Source organism: Phaenicophaeus curvirostris, chromosome 5, assembly GCF_032191515.1.
Source record: "Phaenicophaeus curvirostris isolate KB17595 chromosome 5, BPBGC_Pcur_1.0, whole genome shotgun sequence".
NCBI lineage: Eukaryota > Metazoa > Chordata > Aves > Cuculiformes > Cuculidae > Phaenicophaeus > Phaenicophaeus curvirostris.
The window spans coordinates 7,176,885-7,185,011 of record NC_091396.1 but is presented as its reverse complement, the minus strand read 5'-3'; positions in this window follow the sequence as shown (position 1 = coordinate 7,185,011).

Sequence of the window (8,127 nt, the reverse complement as noted above, 5' to 3'; positions counted from 1 at the left end):
CAACGCTATGCAATGCTACAGGCTTGGGGATGAATGGCTGGAAAGCTGCTTGGTGAAAAAGGATGTGGGGGTGTTAGTTGACAGCCAGCTGAAAGTGAGCCAGCAGTGTGCCCAGGTAGCCAAGAAGGCCAAGAGGATCCTCACTTGTACCAGAAACAGTGTGGACAGCAGGACTGTAACCATCCACCTATACTCAGCACTGATGAGGCTGCACCTCAAATACTGTGTTCAGTTTTTGGCCCCTCACTACAAGAAAGACATTGAGGTGCTAGAGTGTGTCCAAAGTAGGGCAACAAACCTGGTGAAAAGCTTGGAGCACCAGTCTTATGAGGAGCAGCTGAAGGAACTGGGATTGTTTACCCTGGAGAAAAGGAGGCTGAGGGGAGACCTTATCACTTTCTACTGCTACCTGCAAGGAAGTTGTAATGAGGTGGGTGTTGGTCTCTTCTCCCAAGTGACAGGGGACAGGACAAGAGGAAATGGCCTCAGGTTGTGCCAGGGGAGGTTTAAATTGGGTATTAGGAGAAATTTCCCACTGAAACTTAAGCATTGGAACAGGCTGCCCAGGAAGGTGGTTAAATCATCTTCCTTGGAGGTATTTCAAAGATGTGTAGACATGGCGCTTAGGGACATAGATTATTGGTGGATTTGGTTGTGTTAGGCTTATGGCTGGACTCTGATCTTTAGGAACTTTTCCAACCAGAATGATTCTATGATTTCACAGCTCATCCATAAAAATCTCTTCCAGATTCACTACCCTAGGGTGCTAGCCACAGCGTAAATGCTCAAGAAACAAGTTGTGACCCCCAGGTGATTATTAACCTTTAGGGTAGCTTGTGCAAGTCGAGAAGGCTTAAGAACTGGAAAATCTAATTGCTGTTGTATCACTTTTTGCCCAAATCCTCTACTTTTTCTTCTGTTTTATGTACGAGTTGAATAATTAAAGTTGGTTTACCCCCAAATTAATAATTGCTCCTTACCAGTGTTTTGCCATCAGGTGATGTGAATGAGTGCATATCCTTGATATTATGATGCAAATATTTTTACATGGATCTTTTCCCAGTGTCAAAGTAATATACCCAGAAGGCATAGGAGAAGAGTCATTATACACTTCTTAGAAAAATGTGTTGGGACTGCCAAATCTTGACCGGCATTATTATTGTGGGCAAACAGCTTAGGGACCGAGCTGCAATATCAGAGTCATTTACTGGCAGTTTAAATGTTCTCTGCCTCAGTTTTTCTTTTTGTAAAATGGACAAAAAAATGTCCCTCAAAGCTGTAAAGATTAATTCAGGTTTCCGAAAGTTTTGAGATCTTTACCTGAAACAAAAGAATAGAATTTGACATTTCTACTGATGTGGGGTATACAGAACCAGAGATAAGCTATTTGCATAGTTTTGTGGAATTAGGTTTAGTGGTATTATTACCCACCAGTAATCAGACTGCTAAACTAAAATAGGACATGATCTAACCCATAGCGAGACAGACTCTTTAAATCAAGCAGATAGATTTCATGTTTTTCCCATATCTCTGTATTGATATAATTTTCATTAAAAAAATATCAATTTGCAGTTGTGCTTCAAAGTATATATTCTCAACTGTAGAAGCTGTACTGTTCTGAATTTTATCTTTGTTTCTTCAAGAAAGCTGGTATATGGTGGTTTGTGACATTTCCTTTGTGAAAGATCCTTACCATTAAACAGTTACTTAGAACCAAAAGCCCTTGCTCCAAGATACATATGGTTGCACTTAAGCTGAAGTCACCACTTTATGTTAGAAAATATTGTTTTCATCATAAAAGGTAAGTGTTCCCAGAAGTGTATTAAAACGCTCAGAGATACAAAAGAGAAATATTGAAATTCAATCTTGGGTACCAATGTAAAAATATTTAAATATGCTATAAATTTAGCAGATCCAGCATTGTTCACTGAAGAATCTTTCAAGTTATTAAAATACTTTCTGTTCAATGAGAAACGCTAAAAGTAATCACGCAGTTTGGGTGCTGTTCAGTGTTAGAAACACTTCTAGATATACTTATTCAATAAAGTTCCCTGGGTCACAAATAAAAATGACTTCAGCTCCTATGAGGAGCAATTAGACTAGAAGAGTGCAACAGAAGAGAACGTGGAAGGGAAAATGCATAGATTAAATTTAGTTCAACTCCAGAAGAGGTGATGAAAGGCAGAAAGGACTTAGGCGGCTGAAGTGGATTAATTCACAATGACATCTTCACACCTAAAAACTTTGTATATATGTTGCATGTGAGGAAGGTATTGACTCACAGAGCCCATGCAGAAGAACATCTTTAAAGTCGGCAGGATTACAGGGGGCACTAAACGAAAATAATGGCCTTTCATCTTTTCTTATTCCAAGCCTTGGAAAAACAAAAGCCAGTTTTGTCGTCTCTGCTGGAACAGAAGGCTTGCTAATTGCTGCTCAGCGGAGGTTTTGCTAATGGCCCACCTTTCTGACAGGTTATCAGGTAGAGCAAAAGGAAGGAGGCTGCAGCAGTATGTGGGCTGCAAATGGAACAAACCCAACTTCAAATCTATGATGCAAACTGAAAGTAGGAGTAACAATAATATTTTTACCAAGAATCTCTAACACTGCTGAGTTTACAATAAAATCCTAAATAAGCCTTCACAAAATCTTCCTACAGACTTGCCCCTGTCTTTGGGCAGTGCATCTAAAGAGATCTGTTTTGTTAAGTGTGTAATTGCTGTAATTAACAGCAATGAATGACCCTATCAAAAAGTTAAGCAGGAGTAATAGCACCACCTGAGGCAGAAAACATCACACAAATCATTGTAAGACAATGCCTGTAGTTAAAGCTGTATGTGTGCCAACATCCCTTAGATAAAACCCATACAACTCAAATAATAATACTTTTTTTTTTTTTAATGAAAATTCATCTGTGCTATAACTGAAGGGTGTATCAGTGGGATCCAGGACCTTCTGATTTGGCATCAAATTCATACCCTGAGTACCACTACTTTCTTGGGCAGCATGCTTATAAAGCACTCAGCCTCCCTTGCCAAATCAAGGTAGTGAGACCATAGTGTCTAGCAGGATGCTTTTCCCCCAGGGTTTCATATGCATTTTGCAGTAAATGTTTTCAAAGCACCTTTTGTTAAAGGATCCTTGCAGGAATTCTTACGCAGGAGAAACTTTATTTATTTAGGTCAACATTAGCACTATTTCCTGGCTGTTGTGAATACCATCTCAGGGGAGAATTTGTTTGTCATTTTAGTCAGAAAATGACAGGATAAAAATATACTGGACGGTTACAAACATAACTGGTCTGGGTTTTTTTTTTCAATTAACTTGATACAAGAGCCTGGATGGAGGTTGTTACTTTACTAAATACCCTTAGTTCAGTAGTAGCCTCATAAAAGTTTCTCTGTATTTCTACTTCCCTCCAATGTTTTTCTCCTATATTACTATTTCCCTGTTCCCCTCTTCTTCTGTAGTCATCTCACCTCCTTCCTTTTTTACACAGAGGACTCAAAGAGAACACAGTTATATTTGAAAGAGTTCGTCATATACATGCCGAGACTAAGTCAAGAGTAGATCCTACTCAGAGCTCACCAGCATCCCTTAATAATCATTACATGATATGCACCCAACTCCTCTTGCTCTCTGCTAACTCAATGTATAATTTCTCCAACAGATATTTTGTTCTTAACAATAACACGTTTCCATAATGCTCGATGAAGTTCAAGTACGCAGCTGTTAGTAAGAACTCCCATGGAAGCTGATAGGCTATTGGACTGCTGAGAAGTAGATTAATATAGTTTGGGAGATACTTTAGTTTCTTTCTAAGTTAATGTTTAAAAGGAAAGTATGTGTTTACTTTTCACTCATAAGTACAATTAAGGCTAATTCCCTTTAGTTTTATAAGGGTATTTCTGCACTGGAAGTGCTGGAGTTCTTTACTAACTCAGGACTAACTCAGCAATTAAAAATGTAATGAGGTGGTGGTGTAGCTTCTTTCGTTCACAGGCATGTTGTATGTTTGCTTCTTTTAAAGAGAAATTGAAGAAAGCATCCATTTTGAAAGTAGACATATTTGCAAATACGTTCTCTGCAGTTAAATGAAGCAAGATGTATTCTTCATTGCAAAAAGAAAGGGTCTCCTGCCATGTCAACAAATCCCGTAATCAGGTTGCAATAGTAACAGATTACAGCTGTCATGTTTCTCTTTTTCTCCAGGTTCTGATTTCTGTCCCTATCTCTGGTTTTATTCTAGTAAGAGATACCCAGTGGCTCATTTTGCTCAGGTCACCCAGGAGAACTTACGTGGGCCAATAGTTTCCATTACATTTATCTCATCTCCTGTCTTTCGCAGCTAACCTAAATGAGTGCCACACTAGCAGATAAGATATAGTCTGAACTACATTTACACCGGTGGTAGTTGGAGAGAAGCAAAACCTTAATTCTAGAAGTTTTCCTTAAACATACCTTTTCCATAAATAACCAAAAATAGCTTAAGCAAAACTTTTAATAGTCTATGCTGAATAAATACTTAATGCAAAACTCTCAGGCTTGTTCTTAAACCCTTCCTACAGCCCTGGTATGCTGTGAGAGCGATGCAGGGGGACCTAGAGCCAGCTGAAAATGCAGAGCAAAGGATTTCCCCCGCATGAGCAAATCAGTGGCTGAGACAACACTGGCAGACAAACTCTTACCTCTGCCATGTTTCCTCCCACTCTAGCCAACGCTATTGTCTCTACAGCACAGGAACGCTGATCAAGGTGCCCACCTCGAGGTGTTTGCTCCAAACACCTTGGGTGATGGAAATCCTGCTGTTATCCCGATTTAGACTAGGTCTGGGTTTCCTTGGGCATACTAAGCTTGAGCTGCCATTAGACCTCTCTCCTGGTTTTACCGGGTACAAACATAAGCTTGGCACAAGCTGTGATTTTAAAAGCAGTCAACGTGCAAAATGCCTCTTGTTGATGCCGAGGCTGAAGCCCATTTCCTGGGTTGCTGAGCTGAGGCAGGTAGGAGCCAGGGCTCTGCGCTAGCTATGGACCCACCACCCCACCTTGGGGGTCTCACCCTCTCTTCTCTCCAAACACGCACTTGGAGGCAAGTCCCTGCCAAGCCATTCCCCGAGGTACAAACACAGCAAACACACTTGCTGCTGCCTGCCTACTCCAGAGGATTTCCTGGTGCTTTCAGGAGAATGACAGCAAGCTGAAATGTTCTAGCACTTTAAAGGAGGACTAGGCATTGGTGGGAGGCTTGTTTAGTATCTGAGTGGGATCATGACTACGATGTTCATCTGCATGTTACCAGCGTGGAATATACGCAGTTGGGAGCTGTTTTAAGATGAGTAGGCTCAGAAAGAAAGGAAAACTCTTCCAGGGAGGGAGGAGGCAGAGTGAAAGACTGCTAATGCTTGCACCACAAAGACCGGGGGAAAAGATGGAGACATCAGAGGGGGATAATCTCCAAAAGTAGGAGATCAGGCACAGAAAATCAACACTTTATGGGAGGTTACTCTAAATATGTACTGGGAAGATGGTATTTACCCTTCGGGCAGTAGCAGAGCAGGTGCCAAATCTGCCTGTTGAAGAAGCAGGAGGTTACCAGCCAAACTAGCACATCATGACCCCAGGGGACCTTTCTTTCAAAAACACCATTAGATTGCTGGCATGGAGAGAAGTTGGCAGCCCCATTTCACACCAGGAATGACGTAATATAGCTCTTATTTCAGAAGTGTCTCCATAAAGTTGACAGCTACTGTTATCGTCTGATTCTGCTCAGGCTGCTAACACTGGTGTTTGAGGCAAGTTTTTGGTGATCTCTGAAGGAGCAGCCTGTGCATAATGGATGCAAGGTGTCTTTTAAAATGTGCTTAGCAGTCATTTTGGTAGCCTTTCAAGCATGTGAAAAAGCCAACCAGTAATGGTTAATTGTTTTCAAAAATGTTTTAAGGCAGAGACCGAATGTTTAGGGCTCACTTTGGATTTTGGAGCATTTTGCCAGTCGTTTCAAGGCACTGTGGCTTTCTAGCAATGCGCGCGCAGTATTCTTCACATTCTTTTGTCTAAGAGAGGAAAAAATGTACGACTGATTCCCATTTAATTAGGCCTCATCTGCTAAACAGTTTTGTCACTATTTACATACGAGTAGTCCCACTGAAGTCAGGTCCTACAGCTGTATACTTCATCTGGTAACAATGTAAATCCAAGATAAACAGACTTGGAACTAGAGATGTACATTGCCTTATATGTATGAACTACCTGAATACAGCAAATGCTGTGCTGCATCGTTCTGGCAAAAGCTAACAGCTACCCTGTTCCAACACCCTGTAAATGGATCACCTGATTATTAGTTTTAAAGGGTAGACCAAACTCTACTCAGTAGTCTAGACTTTTACTATGGTGTATGACTTGTTGAATGAGTAACTTTGAATCAATTGTGCCCCTCTACGGTAATAAGGAAAAATAATCTTCCACACCTTTTTACATTGAGTGATTTTTCATGGCTGGGTCTCCCACAGCTGAGGGATCAACCCTTCCAGAGATAAAAACCATAGTCAGAAACAAGGCATAGGACAAGGAAATGGCTGGAAACTCAACAGACATCTGGGTTTAATTCTACTTCATCCCCTTTCTAGTAACTTTCTTACAGGAATCTCTTTTAGCTGTCAGTCCATCATTTTTGTGCATTGACTAATGTCCCATCTTCAACTTTGATCCATCAGAACAATTTGGGTTGTTCTCTCACCAGTGAATGGCACTACAAGGAAAGGACTGTGGCTGCTTTACGCTACCTTTTCCTCTTCTGCCAGGTAATTCCCATGTTCTGTAGCACCCTATAGTACCCTACCAATGATCATTTATTCTTTCATACATTTTGGTACCATTCTCTTGAATACTGTGCCTGTTTTATTAATGAATTACTTCAGACTGATGTGATTGCAGCTATGTAAAGCAAACAATCTCCTCGGCAAACACATGCTTAATTTGGTCTAAGGAGCATAGGATGGGTTTTCAGCTGTTGCCCATTTCCAGTGAAGTGGGTGGAGCTGTGTTATCTTAAGCAGAAGTTCTTCTAGTTAGTTCTCCAGAGGAGTATCTTTGCCTGTGGCTCTGTCAGCATGACCTCGTCTTAGTACTACTGGCAAACCCCATCAATTTCCTCTGGAAAAAGCCACTGGGCAGGACTGAAATGACAGCATGTCCAGTTCCTGCTGTGGATCTTCTGGGAAGCTTTCATGGAAGTTTTTTTGTAAGTTTAACAATACTAAGTCAATATAATACTGTGACTTGGGGCAAAGGATTCTTCCGGACATCTCAGATTACTGAGACCCTCATCAGAAAATTAGAATATCTAGAAGTTAATGAGATGAGAAGTAGAGGAGAAACAGTGCTGTTGATAAAATACTTTTTTACAAGTGATACAGCTGGAAATACTTTCTCAATGAAACACTATGTTCCTTGAGCTTTGAAATAAGCATGTAAGAAATATTTTTTTTTTACTGATACTGTATCTTTACGAAGTTCTGTCTATCCATAAACCACTGAGGTCTCAACAGAGTCAGAAACTTTTAAGACTTAGGTACATATTTTTGTTATCAAAGTATGAATTGTGTAATTTACTACCCAAAGTAGATATAACCATAGTTATTTCACTCCCCTGAGGGAGAGGCAGGAGCTCTTTGCTTAGAAGACTGGGAGAACACAGAACTCACTGCAAGTCCACTTGTTGAAACACTTGTGCTTCTTTTTTTTTCTTCAATGTAATTTAAAAAGTTATATTCCCCACAAACACTAGCTACAGGTGCTTCCAACTGTTGGAAGAAAATGTAAGTTTCCTGACTGAAGATCAGGACTTAAGGATGGGGCTCAGGTGACAACTGATAGGGTGATCTGTTGGGTGCAGCCTTACACCAGCGACAGCCCTTCTAAAGGTCTCGGACTGTGACAAGTCATACAGCAAGCGTGTAATGCCGGTGAAGGGATTCAGCAGTTCTCTTCAGAGCAGCTTTGTTAGAGACCACTTGACTTATCTTCTATCACCTTGCCCCTAGGACAGCCAAGGCAGGAAAGTACCAGCTGTACCAGTCTTAGGGCAGCATCTGCTGGTTATTGCATGGATCAACATAAATGGTTG